At 36.6% G+C, this 14,669-nt stretch overlaps 1 protein-coding gene across 1 annotated transcript in view; it reads right to left on the bottom strand.

Annotated features, from left to right (window-relative positions):
• Nucleotides 1-14,669, bottom strand: part of fggy (FGGY carbohydrate kinase domain containing) — a 128,726-nt gene that overhangs the window by 9,296 nt on the left and 104,761 nt on the right.

The following is a 14,669-nucleotide window of genomic DNA, read 5'->3' on the forward strand; positions in this document are numbered from 1 at the left end:
TTAGAGCTGCATTATTTCTGGTCATGTGATCTCTGAATAAGCAAACAGCCCATCACAAAATGGTGACTCAAGGTAAACAATGGGGCAATATTTACTGATATAAATATTTCAGTTTGTTAAGATTCTTTAATAGGTCACTTAATATGATATAAACTGTCTCTCAGTTAAGCATTTATTCTCCTTTAAGGAGGAGTACTTTGTTCTGGGGTCAGCTTTAGCTTGAAATCAATGTAGAAAGTACAATACAGTGCAATATGCTCACTACATATTGTCTACTGGCAGACCAGCAATACAGATGCCTGCCACATCAGCTGAGCAGGTCTTGATAAGACCAGCATTGTTGCTGAGAATGGCAGTACCACTTCCATGATTGGGCTGGCACTGGTATGGGTAGTTAAAGGTGTAATGCCACTGCCTTCCCATTTAGATTTGCTGTATTTTGTATGTGTGGGATAATAAGACCACATACTCATATTTGGTCATATTGTTAATTGTTTATTATTACTGTGAAGTTACCCCCTCACCTCATGAAGCTTCCATGATTCTGTTGGTCTAGGAACATTAGGTGAGTTCCAGCCTGCTTGCTATTGGAAGAGGTCATAAACCAAAACAATAGTTATGTTCTGAAATATTGTGCTTAGTCGTAAGGCTTTTGGCAACAATGCGGCCGAGAATCATATCTTCACTAGGAACAGCTTGCAATGCCCAGCCTGCTATATCAAAGTTATGATTTAAGTAAAGCTGTATTTTGACTCACTATTTGGTCTTTAAAATCACACCTACAGCTTCCACTGTCTGATGGTCTACTAAATATCATCATGTAATCTGCTAAGGAGAATCACAAATGCATATCGCTATGTGTAGGGTAGCATAACAAAACTTGATAGGAAATAGTATACCCCTTCTGTACTTCACTATTATCTTACATTACATGAAAGAAGAAACCCAGTGCTCAGTCAGTGGCATTGACTTTAAATGAAGACATGTATCTTAAAAGAACTTTGTCAGTTAATTTCCATCAAAAATAGCTTGCAAGATAGCCAATGGTAAGTGTGTTACCAATTCTCAAAGCAGACTAAGCATGTGGGAACACAATGATTGAAAGTGAATGACTTGTTTATACAGTAAAGGATTAATATATCTTTGCTATTTTTAGGGGGAGGAGATCATGCTTTGGGGATTTCATATTGTGTTCTCACATGAATCTGAAAGATTTATCAGCTGTTCCAGGCAAGGTATAAAAAACACAGGTTAAATTGCAGAAGTCTCTCTATTCTAGGGAAATAGCAGAGAGTCTGTCTTATATCTTTCATGAAACACTAGTCCCCCACTAATACCCCTACTACTAATCATTCAGGTTTTATATTACAACCGGTCATGCTCATTTTATATCCTCACAAAAATTTCAACTGGCATTTTAAACAGTTCAGTAATGTTTGGGAAATATTTCACTGATAACCTTAGCAAGAGATCAAGGCTACGAAAAATCTATTATGCTGGGAAACCTGTTTTTTAACAAGGAGTTGGAGGCATAACATGGTGATTGTAAAAAGCTAGTGGTTTTATACTATGAAGTACAACTCTACAAACAACACAGGGAGTCCATAGACGATGGCGGTAATTGCAGCTTATGGTCTATTTGCAAAAATCTGCAAATGTATTCAGGAGAAGAAACATATATTTCATACTGGCATCTATGCTGCACTACCTGTTAGAAATAACATTATGCATTATGGATCAAAGAGAAACCTGAGGCCACAGCATGGTGTGCTCTGGTGTACGCTGTTCTAAGTGACATGTCTTTTAAAATAATATACAACATATAACTGAGGTTTTCAGGAATATGGATGGGAACAGGTCCATTTAGAAGGGACATTACATTGCCTCTGTTAATTTATTAAAAGCAAATTATGATTTAGTGAAAGTATCTGTGATGGCTTGACTTTATACAAATTTATACCAATGTCAATAGTAGGTGGTCTATAGCATAATATATCTATGTATGCAATGTCAGACACTGAAATGTTAAGGCTATTAATTTACAATTTTCTTGCTAAATGGTTGTGTGTTGGGGTTAGCCTTAATTGGGAAAGATCTAGGGATTTTTGTAGATTCCATGGCTACTAAAGCAAATAAAGTGCTGTCTTGCGTTAAAAAGGGCATTGACTCAAGGGATGAAAACATAATTTTGCCCCTTTATAGGTCCCTGGTAAGGCCTCACCTTGAGTATGCAGTGCAGTTTTGGGCTTCAGGCCTTAAGAAGGATATTAATGAGCCAGCGAGAGTACAGGGACGTGCAACTAAACTGGTAAAGGGGATGGAAAATTTAAACTTTGAGGTTATACTGTCAAGGTTGGTGTTGTTTTCTCTGGAAAAAAGGCACATGAGGGGACATGATTACTTTTTACAAGTACATTAGAGGGGATTAAATGTATGTGAAGATCTAAAAGTAGTCTAAAGTTTGTCTATGTCTACTATCCTATAGCCCCCATGCCGGAATTTTAAGGAAAACGCTGCACTGTGGGTAAAAAAACTTCAAGATTGTTTCTATCTGCTCATACTCTTAAAGCCAGTAGGGTGTGGTAAAGTAAATTATACCACACCCTACTGGCTTCTTGTGAGAGGACTATAACTATAGAATGAAACAAAGTGGATTTGGTCAACTATGGCAGCTTGTAAAAGGCTTAAACTGCAAGCAGAGGCTGCTACAAAACCTTTTTAAACAATGTAAAGGGAAAAAAGGAAAATAATGATGCAATTCTAATAATTCCATTAGATAAATCCATTGGAATAAAATAAAAAATAAATGAATATTTGCCCTTTAATACCTTTATAAACAAACAGCAGTTTAACTTAGCAGTTATCTCATGCTTTTACAGCTTTAGTGTATCTGTATCAGTATAAGGTTAACATTCTACTTTATATTCTATTACATTATATTCTAGACATTCCATATAAAATTACCATCTTTCAAAGAGAGTGCTGATGCTTTGGTCCTTAATGCACTAATGGATATGTTCAAGTGCAATACACAGCAGGATCTCTATGTGCTGTCCTGTTCTGTTCGAAGATCTGAGTACATTTTGATAGTTGTAAAGATGCCTAAGGGCTCACTGGTAAATCTCCACAGGATTATATGGATAGACTGTATAGATTTTATGCCGTGATTTGTCAGTGATAATCTTTATTTATTGCAGTCTAGTTCTTTTGTCAGACACACTGTTGTGATGATTCAATAAGGCATCCACAAAATAATCCCTCTCTATTCCAAACACAGAGCCAGAGCTGCATTCCGCCCTTCTCCACTGTATAAATATTTAATCAGGACACGTACCGCTTTAATCAGCATTAAGTACCAGTATCTCCACCACTTAGTGGTGGGTTAAAAAGAAGATATTTTTATGGACTGAGGGTTTATGCTTCCATCTGCTCCTAATGTAAACAGTAAATGGAGCATCTATTGTTCTTTTTTTACAGAAGTAACCGTCAGGACAAATGAAATCTCCATAATGCTTAACCCAAGGTTACGGTCACAACACTGGAACAGGTGCCAAATAGTCAGAATACTTAGAGTTTACAGTTCCGACATATATACACTGCACTGAACCCCCTGCAGAGAACATTTGTCATTACTGGATTAACGCTTCATTTGTATGTCCTAATTAATAGAATAGTAGAAATTGTATATTCACTGTAAGACCAAACAGCTGCCTTACTGCTCGCATCTCTGCAGAAACTTTGCAGCATGGTGCGCTGGTTATCATCTAAAAACAAAAACATATATACTGTATATATATATATATATATATTTATATACCTATATATGTATATATATATATATATATATATATATATATATATATATATATATATATGTATTTATATACCTATATATATATATATATATATATATATATATATATAATGGTGGGGAAACCCAACTGAACAAAGACATATACATAAATGCAATTCAAAACACAAGCAAATGCAGAAGAGGAGCAAGTTCAGAAAAAAATACTGATTACAAATACACCTGATTTTTCACAAGTCAGTTTCAGGCAGTATCAGTATACATACAGATCTGTAACATGATCCTTAAAGACCCAGTAATACCATTAAGTAAATAAATGACCATGGCCACCAGTGGTACTCAATACACCTCCTTCTTCTGTTATCTCTTCTTTGTTTTGCTGAAGCTCTGTTATTATTTTGGTAACATCTCCAGTTTGCAGTTATGAAATCACTCTATGTACTTCCTGTGTAGTTATTACCAGCTTTGAAACCAGCAGCATTTATACTCTCAACGTACATGGGCTGATAAAAGCTGCTGACAGACAGAGTCGGCAGCTCATTGGGCCGTGTATGGGGCCCTCAGATAGGCCTGCCCGTCTAATATTTGGCCAAAAAACTGTTGATCAGGCAGGTTTAAAAATCCTGTTGGACATCCCTCATTTTGATCTGAATGCTTGGCCTGAGGGCCAAAAGATTGTCTCAATCCACCATCCACCTCAAAATGGGCATACTGGGGAAAGATCTGCTCATTTGCTAAGGTCACCAAACAAGCAGATCTTTCAGTGTATAGTCATGTTCATATTAGGAAACAGAATGTAAGGGAACTCAACATAACATCTTAGTCTCTGTTACTGTTGCTGGAATGAGTACTGGATTGTTTTTTTACTTTGTAAGGGATGAGGTTTACTTGTGTAAGCAGCCACAACCACCTAAAATGTGGTATTATTATATAATATTTTTTGTCCTAACCAGAGTTGTGGGTGGAATTCCAATACACACAGTAACCAGTCCATCTCTAATTCTCCAACATTCTTTCTATAGAATCTGCATTAAACTAATATGGAGTAGTGGAATTATTAGTGGATTCCTTATTAACCATAGGAGCTAAACACGTTTCTTCACTTGAATTAAACACACTAATTAGAATGTGTATTTTTTTGCAAACCATATAGGGATGAGTGAAATTGAAGCTTGTGGAGAAATGTGGCAATTGCATGCCTTTTAAAGTGAACTTTAGTACTATATCAAAGTAGTCATGGGAAATCTGCATTTCTCATTTGCATATATTTATGTAATTGTTGTAATTCCATCTTATATAAACATATCTGTAAACCAGTAGTTTTTATTTTTGTGAGATTTTCTTCTGTATGCAGTGATGTCAAGTTCTTACCTCACTGTAAAGTGCACTTTTCATGTGGATGCTGGAACCCTCTGTGTTGATGGGTGATCTTTATAACTACTTTAGGACAAAAGGTATCCTCAAAGACTTCTACTACTGGGCCCATGCATGTATAATGTTACCAAATCCCCACTCTTCCCTCATAAACTCATTGCATTTATGTTCATTTTTCATTTCATCATTCAGGGCATACTGCTACAAATGGAGACTGGGGATTTTTCAGCATTCACCCATTGAACCATGCAGATTTTACTATGGGTATATTGCCCCTGCATATGGGGTAATTTACTGCCCCCCAACTAGCATGTATATATGACTACCATTAGATTTGATGTTGAACTTCCTTTGCAGTTGGTTGGCTCAGCATGGAAGCATGGAAAGTGAACAGGAAGCTAACTTGCAGATTGCATGCACCTTCTGCCATTGACAGATTATAACTCTTAGGGGCAGATTTATCGGCATTTGGATTATCGTGGTTTTAGAGGTTTTAAAACCACGTATGCCAAGCGATTCATTAAAAAAGCCTTTTTAAAAAAAGCACACATTTAAAAAAAGCACACATTTTAAAAAAGCGGAAAAATCAAGAAAGAAACCCCTGACAATTTTTCATTTTGTCACCCAAACCTTGAAAACCACGAAGTAAAGAAAGATTAGCCAACTGAAAAAGGACAGCTGCCACTGACAGCTTTTAGATTGTGTATTTTTAGTTTTGGATTTGTCACAGTTTTGATGTATAATAAATGACAAAAAGTATTTTTTTTGCAGAATGAAACGTATTTTTGCACAAAACATGATTCGTGAAAAAAAATGACCTTTAGTAAATCTGCCCCTTAGAGTTCTATATGAAGCTAGTGATATATATTTATATATTTTAGCTACATAGTAGCTAAGTTTTAAAAAAAGGTACAGGTTCATCAAGTTCACTATTAGTCAAACCTACATCTGTCTATCCTTCTAAATTGTTTGGTCACAGATCTCAGTCCAAAAATATCTAATACAAATGTTTTTTCATTATAGCATTTCTTTTACTTAATCCCAGTGTGGCATAAATTTATAAGCAAAAAAGCTTTGTAGACATGACCAGACTATCGTGCCATGCTCCTAAACACATACATGCTAAGGGAGGGCATTTGATATTCTTAAAGCCCTTCAATATACAGTATACCCAGAGGAGAGCATCAGCTCCTATTAGCAAATTATACCTATGAAACATTAATGTACTGAGATGCAGTTTTAAGACAGTTATGAACAGTCAACAAGCAAGAACCTTTTAGTGATATACCTTTTAAGTTGTGGAAATTTCTTGTGAAAAATAAATCTTTATTAAACTATGGCTATTGTTAGGTACGTATGTTTTTATTGGATGCCTTTACTAGGCAACCCCTAACAAACATTTAATATTTTGGTGGCATATATGAACCAGCTCTTAATTTCAAATTTTTCATTAGGATTCGAAAGAGCAACACAACATTTTCTATGTATTTTGGAAAGAAAAATATTCTCTGAGAAAGTAAAAACAATTAACTAAGTAAAGGCTTCTTGTAGTTCTCTGAAACACAGCTATTTATTTTTATCCTGAGTTATATGTGACCCAGGTGACCATATAAAAACATCTGCCAAGTCATCTGTTGATGCTGTCAAGGCCAAAAGATTTACAACTGTAGGTTTTTAGAAGCAAAATGAGCTTTTTTTCCCCTCTACTGACTGTAAAAACATATATTGTGTGAATAAGTGGCATAATGTTACAGAGCAGTCTACAAAAAAAAGTAAATTCAAGGCCAAAATAATGTAAGATAAACTTAAATTAACACTAATGAAATTACTGCTACACTTTGGGATTTTCTGAGAATTAAGGAACAATCCTATCTGAATCAATCCGACAGACAGAATTACATTTAAAGAAACAGAGGCTTATCATGCTATATTGTTCCAACTTGTCACATAATAGGGGTCATTCTTGCCCTGGTGGGGAGGGAGCACACAAGTGCAAGAGCACTCAATTGGGGAGAATAACCTGGTGCTCAGTACAGCCAGCAATGTCAGGATGTGTCCTGCCACTATATCTTGTGTCTCTGATTGATGCGCAAAGTAGAGGAAGGGGGCGGGAAGGAGGATGCCTATATCTATTGAATGGAGCGTTGCTTAATGAAGGCAGCATTCCAATTAAAGTGCAATCCACAGGTCTCTGTGCTCCAAAACGTTGTATATTTGCACAATGCCCCACACAGTGGGCAAAGTTAAAAAAAATGGCTGATTGTATTTGCACTTTGCACACAGTGTCCGTTGAGCTTCCAATCAGGAACAACATGTCCTGGGTTTGGCCTGGTTACATTTTAATTACTTTTTTGGCCTGGATAAAGTTTAAGTGGATGTGTTTTGGTAAAATATTTGAGGATGCACTCCTGCATGTTTCATCCCTCCTAGTGCACTATTTATATTATAATATCCAGGAACCCTAATATGGGCCTTATTTTACACTTAGGGGCTGATTTACTAAGACACAAATTCGAATCCGAATTGGAAAAATTCCGATTGGAAAACGAACATTTTGTGACTTTTTTGTATTTTTTGCGATTTTTTCGGCGCCTTTACGACTTTTCGGAAATTGTTGCGACTTTTTTGTTACCAATACGATTTTCGCGAAAAAACGCAAGTTTTTCGTAGCCATTACGATTCGCTCGTATCTTGTCGCAACCTTTTTGCATTGAGCGCTCGTAAGCGGCGGGCGAAACTTTCAGACTTAGCATGATTTTGGAAGCCTCCCATAGGACTCAATGGCACCCTGCAGCTCCAACCTGGCCCAAGAAAAGTCACCATACTGAAGCTTGAATGAATCCGAACGCTACGAAAAAATCGCAACTTTCGGAATGGCTACGAAAAAGGCGTGACTTTTCGCGCAAGTTTTAACACTACGAAAAAATCGCCAGATTTTGCTCAACATTTGGAATGGCAACGAAAAAGTCGCAATAATTTTCCGAAAAAATCGCCAAATACCGATCATTACGAAAAAAACGCAATCGGACGCATTCGGCCGGTTCGTGAGTAAGTAAATGGGCCCCTTAGTATTAATGTCAATGCTGCAACAGTGACACACAGAAGAAGGAAAGGTGAAGTTGAACAACTACATTCATTTAAACAAAGTTCCTTCTGCAAAGAAAATAAGATCCTGGGAAAAAAATATTAAGGCAGGCAGTCACAATACCAACATGTTCATTATTTGTCAGATTACTATTTTTGAAATAACAGGTGAAGTTAAAAAAAATGTTTTATGCATAGTGTGACTAAAAGGGTTAATTGAGTGACCAACCTCACACATAAATAAACCAATCAGCCCATTTGGGAAATTTTAGATTTTTTTTACCCAAGCCTTAAATGATTTTTACTGTTTCACCACTCTGAAATCCCGTGCGAATAAAAATGTGCTAGATACTAGGACCTACATGCAAAAACTATACTGCTCAGAAAGAATGGTTCATCTGAGGAAATCAATCCATTAAAAACAAAATAAAAAAATTAAAATAAACAATATCAATTCAATAAATACTGAATATTGAATAGCAGTATATTAAAATCCAGTACGTGCATATCTAAAAGAGTGTAAGTAGCAAAGCTATAGATCTGCACACCTAAAATAGTTTTACTGTGGACAGTTTTAACCTAGAAAGTCACACTTCCCAAGACCTTTCTTGTAATACCCAGTAGTAGAAATATCTTCTACCCTAATGTAACCAGGTCTTACTAGGCAGGGTTCGAAAACTGTGCTGCACCAGATCACTCAGACTTGTCATTCTGGGAGGCAGAGTTATCAATTTTTGAGTCAGAGGGGAAAAAATGCAACTGTGTGAAAAAATGACTTTAACACGGCTTACGCAACTGTTTTATTCTTTAGCCATATCGTATTTAAGAAGAGAACAGAATAGTTGTGGCCGTGATCTGTTCCGGAAGAAAAGTCTCATACCAACAAAAATCATATTTTTAAAGGAGACATATCATATAAAAATTAAACATGTACCAGTGAATTATACTCCTCTAAATATAGAAGGATTGTGCTTAAATAAAGTTGTGTTTCGGACTGATTTTTTGTGAAATTCCACCAAAACCCCACTAGTCCCACCCATCTATTCCACTTCCTGCTGGCTGAATTCTCTGGATGTGTAGGGGAGCCGGCGGCTCTCAGTACAAGGTGCTGTAGGATAGGAACCAATCAGCAGCTAGCCTGACCTGATAGGGAACTGATGCCTGTCTTTGCTTGTGTGAGTGCAAGGCTGTAATTGGCCAACCATTCATTTGAAACAGGGACAGAGAACTGATAGGGTCTGTAGTGAGCTCCAACAAAGGGACCATTTTTACAGACTGTATTCAATTTAAGAGCAAAATGAGACCAGCACCGTATATTATTCATAATTGCCTACAAAAGTATGATTTTTCCCATTTTTCCAATATGTCTCCTTTAAATCGTTGTTTCATTCATTTTAAATGAGGCTGAAAATCTTCAGTGTAATAAACTGGAAAAAAATAAAGTCACTTAAGACAATTCCCATTGACTTCTACAGCAAATGGGCAGCTTTTACTTGCTAAGTTTTTTTATGCAAATTTTCTTGAGTATATTCATGTCTGGGTTTTTTCCTTGAATTTTGATAAATCTGCCCCTAAATTTTCTGTGTACTGTAAGAATGTGTGTGTATGTGCTGTGCAATGACCACAACTTTAAGAGAAGGTGGTAATATGTGTACAACAGTATTGCAGAGAATAGCAACAACAAAAAAAATCAGATTTTGCAATAAACTTACAGCTCAAATCTTGTACAAATTTACATGTATATCATATTGACCAACATGCGTAAGTCACGAAAATCACAATTCTTAAAATTATGAACTGCAATCTGTGTGTATCTTGTACACGTCTGATATATGCCAAATGCGGTCTGTCAGTAGTTAAACAGCAAAATTTCTTAGTACATTTCTTTTTCTTTAAGGTTTTTATATGTGCTTCCTGCACTCCTGATATACTGTGTCACATACTGCTGGAAACCACAAATGAACCACAGATATATCAGTATATCAAGCAGGCAGGAGCTCAACTATGCAAGATCCAGTGTCAAGAGATTGGTCTTTCTAATTCCTGCAACAACATCACACATTCTTCTGTAACCTGAGAGGTAAACAGAAAGCAGCATCATTTAAGCCATGGGTTTGGGTAACGAACTCCAAACACAGTTACCTGTTTGGAGTTTGTTGTATTTCCCTGACTACAAGTTCGGGGCTTTGAGCACCTGGACTACCTTTGGACAACGGTGATCGCTTTCCAATTTTGAATTGCTTTGATTATTTGTGACTCTTCTGCTTGCATTCTATTTGGGAGATAGACCCAGGGAATCGACACCCGGGTCTCCATTATATATTTGGTATGAATTAATACTTTGTCTTTGGCACTAGCAGATTCGTTCATTGATTTATGTTTGATTTAATTTTGTATATTAAATTTATATTTTTCCGATCATGGGTTTGGGTACACTCTTCTTGAATATAGCTGCCAATTAACCTTTTGCTCCATCAAAATGTATTTCCACTCAAGCTATTCTCACATTATGAAAATCAATTTGGCAAGAAGGAGCACAGAATTGGCAAGATAACATCAACACAACATTTTTCGGGCCTAATATGTGCCCTTTATCAAGTGTACTAAACAAAGAGTTAGTAATCATTTAAGCATATAATACAGACACCCACATAAAGTGCCCAATAACAATGAAGTAGGGCACTGTCCATCAGTTAGTTAACAATTTAATTGCCCAGTCATAGTCCAGAGTTCCCTACTCAACTAAGCAGATTGTGTTTTTAAGCACTTTTAAAGTGGTTTGGATTGCTACCCAATTTGATGAATGTATGGTTCATGGAGCATATTGTTAGGATGTGAAGAATGTATAAGCTATATAAAGTGCTGTAGAATATATTGGTGCTATATATAGGATAACAAAATAATACTACATCAGTACCAAGCCTCACAAAGCATCTGTTGTCTAAAATCCCAGCTACCTTTGCTAATGCCATCAGTGACCCCAAAAGAAAACTTCTTTGTGGTCCCATGACATTGCCTCATATTGGCTTAAGGCTTCAGTTTTACAGTGTAGCCAGTGTTGTACTGGCATTATCTTTTAACCTTCCAGTGTCCACACCTTACATCCCCTGTTCTTTCATCATTCAGACTAGTAGCAGTAGCATCAAACAGTCCAAACACAACTTCCCTGTGGCTCAATGAAACCTCCTTTCTCATTCTGAAAGCAATGCAACTGGCTATTTAGTACTGTATATCAGTGGTACTTGCATGCCCATAATCTGAAGCTGCAAGGTTGAACTGGGAGGAAATTATGATCAAAGTGTAACTGTGCCAGGAGACCTTGTGATGTTTACAAGAGAAGTGTCCTATTTAGAGTGTTCCACATAAAGCAAGCAACACTGTGGGCGACTTCTTTTTCACTGTCTGAAAGTTGCCCTGTGTCTTTCAAATGTTAGTCATACCCACAGTCTAGACATTTCTACTGACATTGTTAATACAAAAAGACAATTAATGCACAGTAAATGCAAATTATTTATTGGGAGTGATGTTTAAATGTGTATAGACAAAGTTAGTACAGGGTAGAATAAAAAATATCTGCATTTGATTCTATGTGAAACCAATAATGATTCATGCATTTTGTCTAAATTGTCTACTCTCAATAAAATAATCTAGGTTTTTTGAGGCTCTTAAGCTAAAAAAAGTGTTGTACATTACACTAAAGTAACCCCAATCATCATATCGCCGAATCAAAACAAGTGACAAAGACATAGGGAAACAATGCCCCACTGTTCAGCAGAGTATTGCTCATGATAGTGTTTTTTCTCTGGCAAGTGCATGCTCTTAAAATTCATTTTCCCCAACTCTTTATATTTTATTGCAAACTGTTTCAGTCTTCCAGCTATTAAATTTAAAGGGGTCAGCACTATGCTGGTTTATTAGTAGGAGAACAGGCAATTGTGGTCTAGTTTTGTTGACTTGTGTTTTTCCCAACTCGTAGATTTGCTGACTGATGAAATAGATACTACTGTCTTTTAGGGAGTCTCCCTCTTATTTGTTTGATCCAACACAAACTTTATACCACTTCAGACCAAAAGCTGACTGAGGTTACTTGAAGTCAAAAGCCTGAGAAGGCCAGCTTTTTCCATAGTCTGCTATGCAATAAAATGGTGAGGGATCAGTGTTATTCAGAAATTGCTCTGCATGCAAAGTCTAAGCATCTTCTAAGGGCACCTTTGTTTTGATCAGCAGCAAAGGAGGATACATTTACCTGTTTCTCTTTTTTTTATTATTGTTCACAGAATGACCTACATATATCAGATTTGCAGATAATGAAAATAAAATTAAAATAGCATTACTTATGTATGCTCTGCACATTTAAACAATACAAGAATAGAACATATCAGGAAACCTTTACAAAAACAGAACATAAATAACTATATACAATGTATAATACAATATATGTTATTTAAATCAGTCTATGTGCCTTGGTGCTAGTAAAATACCACAAAGAACAGCAATTGACAGATCTTAGTAACAAAACAAAAAAGTTGAATTTGGCTTAAAAACCTGACGTCTTGGTCACTAACTGTAAACTTTTTTCTTAAGGGTCAAGGGTTTGGTACTAAGCTTCAATATTGCATTCTTTTACTCCAAAAGCCTATCTGACCAATGGGATTGCACCTTTCCATAATTTGGAAGAACTACTAGTGGTGCTTTGTAGATAAAACATATACCTTGAAGGGTTTCAAAGGTGCTGAATTTGGTCATACACTCCACTTGCCTGGAAATACTGGGCAAAACCCTGCCAACCCATCTAACTAATGAAAGTGGAAGCATTCCATAGTAGTGCTTCAAGTAGTACTTCCATAGTAGTACTTCAAGTAATGCACATAAACATAAAACATGTACCACAGCTATAGTATATTAATTTATAAAGGACAGCTTCAGTATAAATGAAACTGTATATACAAAAAGGCTTTAAAGCCTTGTCTACAGAGGTATTTACTTGTACTAAGAACAAATCAAAAGGGAAATAAAAACTTCTTTGTGGTCCCATGACATAGCTTCCTATTGGCTTAAGGCTTCAGTTTTATAGTGTAGCCAGTGTTGTACAGGCATTATCTTTTAACCTTCCAGTGTCCACACCTTACATCCCCTGTTCTTTCATCATTCAGACTGGTAGCAGTAGCATCAAGCAGTCCAAACACAACTAGCATGTACCAGATTCACATTATTATGCAAAAAATAATTGTTCAAGGAAATCCTCTGCCTCTCTATGAAGTTTTACTCAGAGGGAAAATGTAGAAGCATCCACAGCTGCAATGTACATTCCAGTGGGAAGGACAAAGCAGTTATAGAAGTGCACTGCCTCGTCTGCACAGACTAGCTATCAAATAATTGCTCTTTACATTGGGGCCTGCAAGAGGAATTTAGACTTCAGATCAATGTTTTATATGGAATGGTAATTCCAGTCTAGTAAAGAAGGAAATCTGTTTGGATTACACATTTCAGCTGTAATGCAATTGAAGATTTAGGAAACAAAAGATATATTTGTAGCAGACTTTTACACCTGTTTAATTTCTTTAGTACATTTCTGTAGAGGCAGCTCCCACTGGAAAATGGCATAAGCATAATGAGTCAGTAAATCAAATGCGAGCGGCAGAGGTAGGTGTTGTTAACAGGAGCTTGGATGACCTCCTGTTATAGCTCTCTTGTGGCCAGTACAACTACTGAAGTGTATGAGTGTGACTGATCCAGGCTTAGAATTAAATGTTTATTTTAATTTACCTTTTTTTAACAAACTGCTATGTGAAAGTGTCTGCAATTATAGTTGTATTGCTGGGACATTTCTTACTCTTTTAAATTGCTAAGCTGCCCTTTTATGCCTAGTGGTGGTGCTGTTATTGCACATTTCTGTCTTTTCAATACAGTAACGTGATCCTAGTGTGTACTCACATGGAAAAGTTACATTTTGCACATACTGTTGGTTACCACATAATAATACATTAAAATATTTATAGGACAATCACAAGCATGCTTCAGCATAACTGAATTCTGAAGAACTGCATGCATTTATGTTTATAGCTTTTTAACTCTTAACAAGCTTACAATACAGATGTTGAGAAAGATGGAGGAGCACATTTTGAAAGGTGGTACAAACACAACACATATGGCACTGTTAAAATCCTTATGCTTATAGACACCAGATTGTAATACTAGTGATCAGGGCCAAATTTAAAACTTGCAAGGCCACTAGGCCCCCAGGTTCCTTGAACCCCCCCCCCCCCCCACTACCTGCACTGTCCCCTCACAGTTTATAATGCCCCACAATCCACACCAACATTCAGCTGCTTTCAACACCTCACCAGCCTGCTGCCCCAGCACATCCACTGTTAAGCCTAAGCAATAAGCAGATGCGCAA

Source organism: Xenopus tropicalis, chromosome 4 (genome assembly GCF_000004195.4).
Source record: "Xenopus tropicalis strain Nigerian chromosome 4, UCB_Xtro_10.0, whole genome shotgun sequence".
Classification (NCBI taxonomy): Eukaryota; Metazoa; Chordata; class Amphibia; order Anura; family Pipidae; genus Xenopus; species Xenopus tropicalis.